Here is a 14,747-nt window from a genome sequence, read left to right as displayed (position 1 = left end):
GTAGCTCGTGCCTGTTGGAAATGATAGAGCAGAAGATCCAGAGACAACGACAGGCAAAACCAGCTCCCTGATTGGCTGTATGTAAGAGGCATGCAATGGTGTCTTGCTGAGTGCAGACTAAGATTGGTGGGGAAGTGCTAGATTTATTCTAACAGACCAGCCTTCCTTGGGCTTGAATTATGTTGTTTTGTGATTCATGTGGATATCTGCACCTTCTTCTATGATGGTGATCCATCTGGAATCCAGATCATGCATTCAAGTTGTGAGCTGGGCTAGAAATGCAACAGAAATAAGACGTTTGAAAGAGGAAGAAATGGAGCAGGTTGTGTACATGCCTATAGACAACGAGGAGAGCCATTTGGACAGGGGCTGGCCCTATTGTTAAGGGAAAGAAGTGGTAGACCAGAGCAATGCTGTGGTAGGAGACACCATTTCCATTGTGGCAGGTGCTGTTAAGTTGTCACTTTCTAAATTCATGTTGAATACCATGGCAACTTACACACCCAAAGCTGTGCGGGATAAACAATGTTGAGATAAAATTATTACTGTGTCTTTTATTTTAGGCAGTGTTGACCCTCCCCCCTCAAAACAAAACTAAAATAAATCCCTGTACAAAACTATCTAACAATGATAATGCTTTAGACCGAATGCATTTTTTTAAAAAAAATCAATTGTTAGTTAATGTCTTTATAGATTTATAAGATTAAACCCATTTCAAGCCAATCTTTTGAATTACTAATTAATTCATATTGTAGCTACCCTCTAAAACTTGCTTCTTGCGCCTGATCTTTGATATACTAATAGTTCAATACTGCTTTTCTGGTAGGCATTGATGAATCTGGCATAAAGGACAAGCAGTCAATAGAAAGAAGATGATTAATGAACTACAGTGGGGCTCCAACCAGGTCTTCACTGAGCAATTGGCATTTTCTATATGTTTATTAGTAACAGCACAAATCAGCAAAATTCTACCTAGCTCAAAATTAGGCAACCCCCAAATAGCCCAATGATAACTGAGCATGCCAGTATCCTTAGGACATCGATTAATTGCTGTGGGAAGAAGAAACCCAGAGGGAAGCACTCAAAATGCAATATTTCGCTGCAGGGTCACACTAATAATCACCTTAGTTCTTGACGTGCTGGTTCTTAAGGAGCTAAAATGGCATTACCGACACATTTGGGCTTGGGGGGAACCATCAGGTCTTTAGGGCAATGTCTCCTCCACCTAATAGGACTGAGCATGCTCAGAGGCTATGGACTGCTCAGTTCCTGTTGCAAGGGGGTCGATGGAAAACTAGGGTTGATGGAATGGAGTGTGCTGGGGAAAGGCAGCATTCTAACTAGACTGCCATAAACAGGATTTTTGTTGCAGATCCCACATGTTGAATGGAAATTAGATCAATGATCAAGTCGTACGTACCATATGAAAAACTTTGCACCTCATTTAACCACAGCAGTAATGGTTACACTTTATTGCAAAAACATGTGAAATGAAGAGGAGGAGAAATATGGAGATGACAGGGCACAAACACCTCCCAAAAGAGAGAGAGGCAGACAGACCTTTGCAAAAGAAAGGGAAAATAGTACAGGAGAGAGCAATTACCTGCTGCAGGACTTTAGCTTCATAAAGAAGAAGCTTTGATTGCCGTTACAAAGTGAAAATGAAAATGAGCCACTTGACACTAACAAGGAAATAGGAGGAAAATAATTGTTGCATTGTTGTAGGGAATGACAATGCCACACTTCACACCCGCCAAGTGAAAATGAGCTACTTCAGTCAGAAAAGGTGACGAGCTAATTACAATAAGCTTTGTGACAAATGTCTCAATAGTAGAAAACAAAATGTTAAGGAGTTATTTGCACTCTATCACATTTTATGCAAATTGTGGGGCAGATGAAAGGAATGAAAGAACAATTTGTGCCTAATTCTCAACTCTTCAAAACAAACAAAAAAGCCCAGAAGCAAGGATAATAAATAATTTTGCCCATGAAAGAACTGTAGGATGATGTTCCAAACACAGACATGATTAGCTGCAATAGAAAATAATGAAGGGTATTGAATTTGGTTGTTTTTTCCCCCTTTCAAAACAACATACTGCGTATTAGCCCAAATGCACTAGTTAAAAAGGAAGGAATCTTATAAATGATACTTTTTCCTTTTTTTATTCCATATCACCTGGCTTCAGAGCTATTTTGATGCTGTAATTACTTTCTGGTTGCTTAGATTTGCAAAGATTTAAACCATGTTTATTCACTGCCTCCTTCCAGGTTGGAAAGCTGCTGTGAAGAGCATAAATAGCTAGTCCAGCTGAAAATAAATCCAAGCAGTTTTTCCCCCTTGCATGTTCAGTAGTACCAGCATTTTTTCCACTCAATTGTATCTCAGAGTTGGCTGAGCCTGCAAAACTACACTGCGCAAAAAGGAAGAAATGCTATATGTTTGTTTTGCAGATCCCAAGTCATTACTGTGGAGCTGAGCCTGGAGCATCTAAAAAAGACCAAAATGAAATAAAATAAGGAAAAGGCTATATTTCTTGGCTGTTCCTAGCATATAGAGCTGTGTTGTTGTTTCTATTGCACTTATAAGCAACAAAACTGGCAGCAATTCATTCTGTCCAGAAGATTCCTACATAATATACATTTGTGGTGATCAGCTAGTACCATGTAGACTTCTCTACTGGTGTCTCATATTTTACCATATCAAAAGATTGAGGCATCTGATCAAGGCCTGTATTTTAAAATGAGCTTAAAGATATATTTGCAAATGTTTGTATGTTTCATGCCAGGCAGAAACCAGCTGGCTAAGTACTTTGGCAGTTGTTTATCTTCCTGCTCCCCTGAACAAGCCCCCCCCCCCCTGATTTATAGCAGTAGCAGGAGACAAGTTTCTCAAAGTTGTAAAAGGAAATTACAGGCTGGGAGCAAATGTTACACTGACCCTACATATTACAGAATACAATCAAGCTGCAAAAACACTAATTAAGAGTTGGTAAATAGTAAGATTTATTGTTTAAAAGAAAGTAATACCATGTGCCTCCCATCAGACTCTAGCCATATCTTCCTAAGGTTTAAGGTATACTGAGAGAGTTAAAGGGCAATAAATTTTTGGAAGAGCTAATGGGAAAAGCAGCTGGCTGGGAAAGGGGGGGGTGTAAACTGAAGAGGCTTCTTTTGAAGCTGTTTTTACTGAGTTCATTTTTTACTTTGCAAAGGCCTTTTCTTCTAAAAAGCTGTCTATGTTATGTATGAGATTTGTTGGCTTAATGTAATTATGCAAAGGATTTAGAAAGTAAGAAATGTTAGATTCTTATGTTAGATTCTTATTTCATTGATGGTGTGTGAGAATGTGAACCCAAGATCTCTGTTTAGATAGAATTTAATACCATGAGCCATTTGTTTTGGAATGCAGGGGCAACAGCGGCAAAAGGTGATCTGGTAATTAAGGTGCCTTGTCGAGCCAAATGTAAGATATATGGCTACTTGTCTGCCATTTATGGATAGAAGGAAATATAGCTCTTTGTCTCCCATAAAAGGTAATAGGAAATGGGTGTATCTTTTATGATTGGTTCTAGCAAACAGCCAATAGGAATTTCAACCAGGCTGATTGGACAGAGGCAGCCAAAGGAGGAGCAAGGGGGCTGGGCTGAGGAAATATAAGTGCTGGCCATCAGGGTTGGAGGAGGCAGAGCTTTGGTAACCATATACCACTGTGCCTATCATTTATTTGTCTGACAAATAAATTATTATTTTAATTTCTCTATTGCTGCGTTGAATATTTCATTCCAGCTAAGCGTTAACCACAAGCAGGGTGCTACAAGATGACTGATTTCACCTATAACCTAGGGGTGCTTGAGGAATTTAATGTTTCCTATATGAAATATGCAAAATCCTACATACAAATGCATGTATTATACGTTTAATATGCATAAAAGTGTCAAGCTCCTTGTGATACCATGGAATTCAATTACGCACACTCAGCTAAAAAAAGCTCTCCATTGCAGGACATCTCCCATAAAAAGTGGTAAGGAACTCTTTTGTTTTCCTTGTTCCTTCTTCCTTCTCGTAGGATGCCATCCAGCAGTTTAAGATTCCATTCCAGTCTTTTTCTTCTGCCTGCCACTCTACCCCACCTCCATCCCTCCTTCTCTTCCTCTGTTGTTGTTGTTGTTATATCCTTGTTCTGCAGGCTCACAGGTGCAAAGTGGAGGAAAGCAGTAAAAGATGGGGAAGATCTCCCTGTGGAGATCTCCCACCACTTACAAGCCAGCACCCGGCTCCTGCTCACAGTCAGGCCTTCCCTCATAGTCAGATTAATATCTCCCCATGGGGCTTCCATCCCTTGTGAGCTAGCAGTCTGTGCTCAGCTCCTGCTCACAAACAGCCTGCCCCTCATGAGCAGGCAAACTCCCCCCCCCCACTCACTTTTTTAAAAGTCAGGAAGGAAAACAAAGATTCTTCTTAACTATAGAAAAACCAAGCAAGAAAATTGCCAAAGGAACAGATTTCGGATTGTCTGTTCCTAAATCCTTGAAACTAGGTGACTTTTTTATTGAATCGTGCTTTTATAATATTTATTATTTTAAATTCAGTGTATATATATATATAGCAAGGCCACATTTTAACATTGTATGACTGTGTTGAAAGATGATTGAATTATCATGATGCTTTTTGGGGGTTCTACATACACATTATCCATCAAAGCAGGAGTGAAACACTTTATGTTCCTTTATTTCTAAAAGAACTGCAAAAAGACAACGGCCAAATGGAAGATGAGAAAAGGGAAGATAAGTGTATTAAGTGCTGTAAAAACCACACAACAGCAATAGGTGGCTTTGTTCCTCTTCATAATGAAGACTGTTTTATCTGCCATGCTGTTTCCATTATGCTTTTATTGTTATTTCATTTTACTATTGTGATTTTATTTATGATAAGAACCCCATGTCCCACCAGAGAGCTTCAATTCCCAGAATTCCCTGGGGAAAGGGGTTAATTTTTAAAGCACTCTGGGAACTATAGCTCTGTGAGGGGGTCACTTAACCATGCTCAGCACACTTAACAAACTGCAGTTCCCAGGATTGTTTGAGGGAAGACATGCCAGTTTAACATGGAATGAAAATGCTTCAAATGTAAAGAGCACTTGGGGCCTAGATCAGCCTAATTGCCTAACTAGCTGTATCCATCACCATGTTGAGACATAATACAGTGATACCTCTGGTTGCGAATGGGATCTGTTACAGAGCTGCGGTCACAACATGAGCAGAACGCAACCCGCATCTGCGCATCTGCACATGCGCGAGCGGTGAAACCCGGAAGTAACCCTTTCCGGTACTTCCGGGTCGCCGCAGGACATATCCTGAAAGAAAGTAACATGAAGTGGACGTAACAAGAGGTATGACTGTATCTGAAGTGAGGAGCATGAACTATGTGTATTGGCTCCCCACATAATTTAGAACCCGTGTGTGGTCCGGATTCTAAATCCTGCAATGAGTCGCAGGCCCTCTGCTTCAGAAGTTATGTCTTAACACAGTGACGTCATGTGTGGGAGGAGCCATATGACTCATATAGCCCCACCCACTGACCCTTTCAACATGCTTGCTCCCTTCACACCGGTAACACCCGAAGAGGACAATAGTGATTAGGTATCCCCTTCAGCTCATTCCAAATCATTATTCTTTGCAAAGAAAGAAACTTCTCTATAAATCCAATGAACACAAACATCACGTTGATAATTTGTGACTTTTCACAGGGAATTTTTACTGAGTAGCTGCTGGACGAGATGACGACATTGTAGCATGACTAACTGTTCCAAGTGGATAACTAAGTAGGCAATAAACATTAAAAACAGAATTACACAATTTGGGTGAGTGGGATGTTTTGGCAACACTCCATTCCAAGAAAATATTTGGCATGAAAATGAGTTTTCGTGCTTGCGGTCAAGTTAGCTGAGTTGGTTGTAAACCAATGGATTCCAGGAGCCTGTCAGGAAACATGGTAAACTAGCTGTGGACCTTGCTTACAAAAACCAATGCAAACAAACACAATGTTACTGATTGCAGCTTTTTGTGAAGCAGAATTTCGCTGAAAGGCATGACAGCCTTGTCTAGGCTAATCAGAGACATACTGTTCAGGGTTCCATCAGGAGATGTCGAGTGAAGTGTCATCAATATACTGATGACAACCTGCTCTATCTCTGTTCCATCTAAATCAGGAGAGGTGGTTGAAGTGTTAGACTGGAGGCAGTGATGTGGACCAATAAACTGAAGCTGAATCCTAAAAAGACAGAGGTGAGGAGGTGCCCTTCCCTGAATGGGGTTGTGGTCCCTTGGAAAGAGCAGGTTTGCAATTTTGGGGGTGCTCCTGGATTCAACATTGTCACTGAAGGCTGAGGTAGCCTTCAATGGCTAAGGGTGATTTTTTCCAGGTCTATCTAGGTCACCAGCTACGACCGCTTTTGGATAGAAATGACTTAGCCTCTATACGCCATGTGCTGGTAACTTCTAGACTGAGTTATTGCAATGTACTGGGGATGTACCAGGGATGTCACTTCAGTGCTGCTATCACAGCTGTTTGACTTCATCCCCAGTAACCCACCCTGGGAACTTAGAGGGAAATAAATATATAGCCATATTTTTATTCATAAAAAAGTGGGTGATGCTGTAGGTGAAAGTGCATTTCTAATGTGATGGAATGGATTCGGTAATGTTATCAAATCATTATACTATTGTAAATTTGTTGTGACATCACATTAAGTATTTGCCTTTATAACAGAACACAATCTGTAGTATATCACATTCTGTATACGTGGGAGTTCTTAGTCTCATTGCACTGGTGATCTCTAAGTTTTACTTTGATCATTCACTACATATCCTTTAATTTTATTTTATAGCATATTTTTTACTGGAAGCAGTTCACACTTTCAGCGAATGAATGTCAAGCAATGTACATCTGCGTAATTCAGCCTAGTTTAACACCAGAGGCTCTAAATTTTCCAATTTGAATTTTGGCATATTCTGATGTACATATATTTTGACACACTTAATTCATTTGAAATCTAATGTATACTTAAGAAGTTATAACTTCAAAAATATGAAACAGGGAAAACATCCTGAAACATCTGTGTATGGATTGGGTTCCATCTACAGTTACTTGGAGTCTCTCCTCTTGTGTAGCCTAACTAGCATACAAGCAAATTGCAAGATTAATTGAGTGATCTACAGCAAATTGGCTTGCAGATTCATCACCAGAAGGCATTTATTTTAACATTTAATAAAGCTGTATTAGAAAAGAGGTAGATATAATAGGCAATAATGAAAACATGTGCTTAAAAGATCTCTGATCTCTGCTGTGACAACTTAACTGGCCACCGATATACTGCTGGGCACTGTTCAAGGCTTCCTTTTAACATTTAAAGCCCTAAACAACTTGGGACCATGTTGTCTAATGGACTGCCTTGCCTCATATACCCCCACATAGCAACGGTGCTCCTCAGATATGGATGCTTAGTTCGTACTAGAAACCAGGATATTAGTGTTGCAGCTACAGCCTTCTGGAATCATTTACCAGCTGAAATATACAATAATCTAGCTTCAAGCTAGATATGCAAAAAGCAAAAACAAAGACAACCCCTAAAACTAAAAGAAAAGTACCTAAAAGTAAATAGCATTCCACAGAGGTGGGAGTTCATGATAACTACTGATCTGGTTTTCTAAAGCTATTTTTTAGTCATTTCAGTTGCAACTGTTTATCCTAGTCATTGTAACAAAGTTTATGTTGTAAACCCACCCTGTGGTCAATTGATGAAGGAAGGTATATAAATTTAATTAATAATAATAATTTCAGTAGTGGATTGCTTTCATATTTAGATCCTGCTTGCATTACACATTATGTACAGAATTTACAAATGTGCTGCTACTGAAGTGTTGTTTGATTTATAATATCCAGATTACAAGATGACAAACCTTTCAAAACAGATAATTAAAATCACATTATTGAATAATACAAGAGAGGTTAATAAAGAACATGAAGAAAAATAAAATTATGAATACAGTGGGGAGCTCCATTCTAGTGAGAAGAAAAATGTGCTTCTGAGTAAGTTATTAGGTAAGTTGACTTATGGTGGTTCAGGGAAGGAGGTCAGTCTTACAGACACACATCAGGTGTTTCCTCCTGCTAAGGATTCTCTTAGTGGAACCTCTTCTATGCCTTCCTAAGATTTTCTTCCGTCTTGCCTCAACCAAAGAAGGGGCTAGAGAAACCTCTCAATTTCTCCATCCATGTCACCCTTCTGAAGGCTTATCAATCTGGTCGTCCACCCTCCTAGGCCAAGAGTAGACTCTTAACTCCTATCATCCCTGATCTTTGGCCATGTTGGTAGTGGTTGATGGGAGTTGTAGTCCAAAAACATTGGAAGGGACTGTGTTTGTTTGTTTGATTGATTTTTGACTATCCCTATCACAGGCACTCTTGCCATTCCTTTACTTCTCTTGGGCTTCCTTCCCTCGCTTATCTGGTTTTCAGGAGGCTACAAACCTCTGCCCAGCCTCATGATCCTGGCCTTCAAACCCACTTCCCAGTCCTGCCTCATCCCATGGATGGCTGTTACATTCCAGAAATGTCATTTCTTTTTGATGGCAGTCACAGCTGGGTCGCTCAGATTGATATGAGCGGAGACAAGATATAACTTCCAGGGACTTGGCACCCAAATCTACTCAGCGTCTCTGTTTTGTGGCATGGTAACTTTTACAGAAAGTCTAAAATTTGGAGGAAAGAACTAAATTTGCACCACATGATTCTCACATTCAGAATGGTTTATGAAGCCACAAAAGGCTGAATCCAGGCCTTACATTTAGACAACCACGTCCCCCCACCTTGCCTCCAAGAACAACAACAAAAGAGTATTGTGGCATCATAAAGAGCAACAGATTTATTGCAGCGTACGCTTTCAGAGACGAGATCCCACTTCATCATCAGACAAGGAGTGCTAGTCCACTAAAAGTATACCCCAATAAATGTTGTTGCTGTTTTTACTGCTTCAAACTAATATGGCCACCCCTCTAGAATTGCCTTTAAGAGTTACTGTCCCTGCAAAGAAGCTTACAAAACTTTATTAGCAATAGCCCAATAAAAATATCAAAACAATGCATATCTCATATATTTGCCACGGCCATGTTAGCTTGGGACACATCTCTATAAAGGCCGGGAGTCTACTTTTCTGTGTCTAGAGAATAAGCTTTTCTGGAACATGAATGATGGGGAGGGAAGTATGTCAAACATAAGAGTAGCTCTCCCCTAGGCAGCCTTAACTGTTATCATGCCAGAGGGCAGGCTGCTATAATCCAGCAAACCTAGCTTGGAAACTGGCACACACATCAAAAGACACAGTAGCACAGCGTCCGTAACATGAGAAGCGTAGACAAACAAACAAACTTCAGCAACTTTACCCTAGGTAGCAGAGTGCTCTTGTAAGGTACTGGGGCGGGAGCAATTCAAGAAGGAGTTTTTACTGAGAAAGTAAACAAAAGGCAATATATAGATTTAGCTATTGATGGCTGTTCTAGAGAAGGGAGGATGGCAATATGAGAAGTGAGACAGTGGTGATTCAAAGAAAGCTTCACTTTTCAGAAGACAACAAAGGGGAGTGAGGTAGCTGGCAAGATGGCAAAAGAGACAGAAAGAGAAAGATAGATTTTTCCTTCTTTATGATGTTTCCGAAAACACTTCAAAAGAAAGAGTGATGTTCATTTGCACCAAGAGGAATCCAAAAAGAAGTCACAAATAACATTCTTTTCTCAACAAAGCTTTAATGGTCAAGAATCACTGGGTAGTGGGTGCAGAGATAGGCCTCAAAATTTTGGAGCTCCAAGAATCACTCAGGCTGAGTTTATTCTAATGTGAGCCTTCATGGGAAATGCTGATTTTGTACACACAGTTCGATTTGATTTGCCCATATGTTTTGGCTTACCCCAGTAAACCCCAATCAGCTGAACAGCATTTACAATCAACCCCTCAAGGAAACATTTCCCTTCCTCGTGTGGTTTGATTTCAAACCGTGACTGCAAACACCACTTCATTTGCTGGTCTGAAGAAGCTCAACAGCCATTTCAGTTCCACATTTTATGTCCCTTTTCTAGCACATCACCTGAAACCCGCCCACATGATGCACATATTTGTAGCCTAGCTGACTACCTGGGTGAGTCATATGACACTTGAGCAGCCCATCTTCTATTTACAGGACTGCATTGTAGCAATCCTGGGACTCAGATAGGCTGGTAAAGAAAAAGCGATTTATATGCATTGTATATGCAATATAACATTGTGCCACCAGATGGTGACATGGAGAGAGACTGAGTTGAGGAATAAGACCAAGGGTACATATTGATATAGGAATGTATTAGATAAAATGTGAAGAAATATACAATAATAAGAGTACATTCATTTGTAAAAAAGGAATATACAACGGGATAGACAGGAAGTCCAAAGTGTTGGTACATATATGATTTTGGAATAGTTTTTTGTCCTTGTTTCTTTTCTTTAGGTATATAAACTTTGTATACATGCTGAAAATTATATTATAATAAGCTTTGTGATGTAATATGATAATGTTTACCGATATAACATAAGAACGTTGATAAATAAATAAAACTCAAAAAGAAAGAAAGAAAGGGAAAAAAGATGGTGACATGGAGTCCCATTTTTTCTCTACCTGTTTTCCCTGTTTAAATTTACAATGCTTTAAAATGAAACACTTCTTTGATGTGTCTAGATCCAGTCCTGCTTTGCATTCCGAACAGCAGAACTTGTCCGTATGTATATTCATACATACATGTAATTCCTGAAGCTGATCAAAAGCAGAGATTTCCAGCATAGGGAACAGTAGGGGTAGCAAAGAAAAGGGGGAACTACGTAGTAGAGATGGGGTAGAAATTTAATTTGGTTTGCATTTGAATGCAGTTTTTGAAATAATACACAAAAAGAAAAATACAGTTATCCTTCACAAGTCACACTTTTCTTAGTTTTGTGATGGAATTATTTTTCCAAATGATGTGCAAAAAAAAAAAAGTATATTGGGGAAAGTGTGCATAAAATGCATTTATTGGTGAATATATGAGTGAACATAACAAAAATGCATTATGTTAGGAGTAACTGTTTGCAAAACATGTATATCAGGAAAATTGCATACAAATATGTGTATTTTTTGAGACATTTGCATGAAAATGCTACTGAATTTTCATGAGGACTTCCTTTTTAATCACAAACTGATGCAGAAATGTAGATAACTGAACTGAATATTAGAAAAATGAGAAAGTGCGAGAGACTGAAATTGACAGATTCATCCATCACTAGATTCTAGATTGAATCTCTCTCTCTCTCTCTCTCTCTCTCTCTCTCTCTCTCTCTCTCTCTCCCCCTCTGCCAGCCAATGGCAAGCAGGTGGAGGTTTATTGCTAGCTTCAGTTCTCTTATCACTTACTATATACCTGATCTGCGAGACTGGCAGTCAAATGGATTCTATCTGTCCTCTTATCATCTCGATACCTTACTCTGGCCTCCAATCAAATAGCACATCTTAATTGATTGGCAATGTCTGCATACTGTAGTGCTGAAAACCCATTATCAGCATCAACACCTGGCTGGCAAAAGGCTCATTCAGATGCTTACCTCAATGCCTGTCATTAATTCTTCACTGCATAACCAATTTTATACAATGGTACTGAATTTCTGATGAAGGCATTTGAAAAATCATCTGTAGATGGTATCAGCAGTCTGGCTCTAAAAATATACATTCAATGTGGATGCCCCACATTCTGTGCAGTATAATTTTGTGTTGTCTTTCATGTATATGACATAAGAAGATAGTTAAACTTACAACAAGTGGGACAATTTAATGGCTTGTAGATACTGTTATAAATTTGCCTTCCATTGATGGAGCTACAGCATCTTGTGAGCAATCAGCCCGAAGGGAAGAAAATGTCACAGGCTTTCTTTGTATTAAAAATGCAATTAAAATCAATTGATGTTAGCATTCTACCGAGGCCTAATTCTACATTCTTCTCGGTGCCTCCCAGCAAGTCAGTGAGCAAGAATGCTTCGAAGCCCCACCTGTATGCTTTATTTTTCACACACACAATAAAATCCCACTTACTGCCTGAGCGTAGGAGTATTAAATATGTTCGATATTGAGGGCAGCCTAGTAAGTGTATTGTGACCCAATTTCACTCTCATATGTGATTCACATAGTTGGCATAGCATTTGCATTAATGTTGTGAATGCCAGTTCACAGCTGGTAGACATCTTGAACTTGTCTGGAGTTGCATGAATGGATTTTTCACTCAGTAACTTAAAAGGCCTTTCTTTTTTAAGGATCAATACCTGAATGTGGGAAAAGGTAAAAGTTCTTTCTTACCATTTAAGGTTTCCAGTATAATTTAAAATAGCTGAAATATTAATGCTACAATTCTATACGGTATTCGCTTACTTGAGAGCAAGTCCCTTTGAACACAGTAGGTCCCAATTCTGAGTAGATGTGTATGGAAATGTCAGATGGTTACAAATATATCAAGTGGGTTACTAAAAGAAAGAAATATGAACACATACGAGAGATTCAACAATCTTCAAATATAATGACATAAGGTAATCAACATTTACAGCATTTCACAGCGAGCTATTTTTTTCACCATGTCTTCGCAGCTAAGGATTGGACACCATCAAATAATTTTTGGAAACTGCAAGCTCTACAATAGTCACTAAATGACTCAAAAACAGCGAACACCATGAGGCATTCTGTCCATTACACTTAACTGCAGATTTGTACACTCCTGCCATTTTGAAATTCAGATTTGAATGTGTTCGCATGCTTTGAGTCTGTCACATTTTGGATACAGTGGTACCTCGGGTTAAGAACTTAATTCATTCTGGAGGACCGTTCTTAACCTGAAACTGTTCTTAACCTGAGGTACCACTTTAGCTAATGGGGCCTCCCACTGCTGCTGCGCCGCCGCTGTGCGATTTCTGTTCTCATCCTGAAGCAAAGTTCTTAACCTGAGGTACTATTTCTGGGTTAGCGGAGTCTGTAACCTGAAGCGTCTGTAACCCGAGATACCACTGTATTCTAATCTATCTCTGAATTGGAAAACACTTTCTAAAACTTCTGTTACAATTCTGACCAGGTTTGGTGCCTTTGCTCTGTGTCTTTCCTAGATCAGCCAGGACAAGGCTCAGAGATGTAGGCACAGGGATGCGTTAAAAGCAAGAGGCAACCACAATTAGAATAATAGGCTCATCGAACTGCAGAGTTGGAAGGGATCATGAGGGTCACCTAGTCCAAATGCCGGCTATGCAGGAATCCACACCCTGAGATTAAGAGTCTCATGCTCTAAAGGCTGAGGTTGCTGGGATGTAATCTCCTTGATTCAAATCTAACTGTGCCGTTTCAGCCAATCTGAATACTGCTAGTCTGGTAGCATGCACATTTCCAGTAACACTTTATGTGTGTGCCCAGTCTCTTCCTATTGAGCCAGATGCTGCCTTGTTCTATTGAGCGTAAGCTTTTGTTGACCAATCTAACAGATAAGACTTAAGTTCTATTTAGATGGTCTTATTAGAGCTCAGACAGAAAGTTCTCCACCATTCTCCACCAAGTAATGAAAAACAACGTGTTCAAAAATTGCACAAGAGGGTGAGAAATTCTGTGAAATGCAGATTTTTCTTGTTGCAGTTCCTTGCCTTTCTTTTGAGATGGCTGACTGGTGTTTGTGAGTGTCACCCGTTGCCATTCTATAAATCTTGTCATCAGAAGCCTGCAGCGTTCCTGGGCGCTCAGACCTCAGTTAAAACCCAGTGGAAGACATCAATACATTAAGACATAGAAATTGTCATTTTACCTTGTTATTGAACTACTGCATGCCACCTGAGGGCTATAGGATGAAGAGAAGGTAAGAAATGTACCTTTAAAAATTAATTATTTTGTTTAAAAAAAAATTAAAAGGGAGGCAACAGAGTGCTGAAGAAATGCTTACTAGAAAGGAAGATGTGCACATCTCAACCCTGACTACCTCACAATGATAAAGGAAGTTCAAAAATGGCACACTGAATCTAAGTATAAATTGCCCTGAGAATGAGGTGGGGAAATGGAATTAGAATGAGGTGGGGAAATGGAAACTTTGTTCGCAGATTTTTTTAAAAAAGAGAAATTGGAGGACAGATTTTGTCGCCGCACAACCTCTGACCCCTCATGTAATGTGGGTGAAAGAGGACAAGTGTGCAAGTACCACCCCCCCATTGCCACCCCCTCCACAAGGTAGAGGTAAAACCTCTTAAACGGGGAGACGTTTCTGCGCATGCCGGCTCCCTGCACATTTTGGAATGTGATCTTGCAGGCTCCCTCCACAGAAATTTGCAACTAACTTGTGGAAAGAGGAGAAAGTGATGTGGTGGGGAGGCAACTGGGCTAAGTTACCCCCACTCCCTTGCGTGTGATTCTAATTGCGTTGGGGATTAGAGTGCCCATATAGGACTTCAGTCTATTCTAAAAGTGGAGGGAAGCCTAATTTTATAGGGCCCTGCAGGAACTCAGGAGAAAACAAATCAAAGCATGTGTGGAATCTGTTTGGTCCTTGCATTCGTTTCTTTCTAAGCCATTTGACTTCTATTCACGAGCGTGACACTTACCCTGGGCTACTTGCAGACCGTTCCAGTACCACCGTCCATTTGATAATAACCTCTGGACAGCTTGAATAGATACATTTTGG

The sequence above is a fragment of the Podarcis bocagei genome (genome assembly GCF_964188305.1).
Source record: "Podarcis bocagei genome assembly, chromosome: 9".
Lineage (NCBI taxonomy): Eukaryota > Metazoa > Chordata > Lepidosauria > Squamata > Lacertidae > Podarcis > Podarcis bocagei.
This window is presented reverse-complemented; position numbering follows the sequence as displayed.